Genomic DNA, 785 nt, shown 5'->3' on the forward strand with positions numbered 1-785 from the left:
GATAATTCAATTTTTTTTCATAAAATGGGGTTACTTTGATATCACATTAAGAAATATAGGTATCGAAATTGCCCGTTGTGTTACTTTGATAGCATATAAAAAAATATTGATATCTCAAAAGATAATTTCAGAATTTTAAAAATTAAAACGTTAAAATATTGAACTAGTTGTAACTAATATTTAATTTTGAGAGTTTTATCGTTAACACTACAGAAGTTATCCATATAATAAAAAATGAAATTGTCATAAAACAGTAAAATATTATCAAAGTTACCCCATTTTACTGTACTACTTTTATTTTTAAACTACGAGAACTTTTTTCGTATTTGTGATATCGAAAAATTAAAAACACTGTTGCACAGTCTATGTTCTCTTCTTCCTAGTAGGAACATTTGGTTGCATAACATGAACTATAAGTTTAGCCATAGTGGTTCTTATCCACGCAAAACCATTTTTACTATGTTTTACATTGGTAAAACGGAGACCACACATGCGTGTGTAGCATCCTCTTAATAATATTTGTCATTCCGAATTTATTCAATTCAGCGTAGCCCGCAGATTAAATAAATATATTAGTAAAAATCAAGTAATAACCAAAGTTATAAATAGAAGATTTCGTACCCAACCGTAATCCCTAAGATAGTATAATTTTCTATAATAATATCATTGCTGCATATTGACAAAAGCTGAACACTGAAATGTGCATTCACACAATACTGTTTTAATCGTGAATTCGTGAACAGTTATCAATAATTAGCATGGAAAAAAAAATTCCGAACCAATAA

The sequence above is a fragment of the Acyrthosiphon pisum genome, chromosome A2 (genome assembly GCF_005508785.2).
Source record: "Acyrthosiphon pisum isolate AL4f chromosome A2, pea_aphid_22Mar2018_4r6ur, whole genome shotgun sequence".
Lineage (NCBI taxonomy): Eukaryota > Metazoa > Arthropoda > Insecta > Hemiptera > Aphididae > Acyrthosiphon > Acyrthosiphon pisum.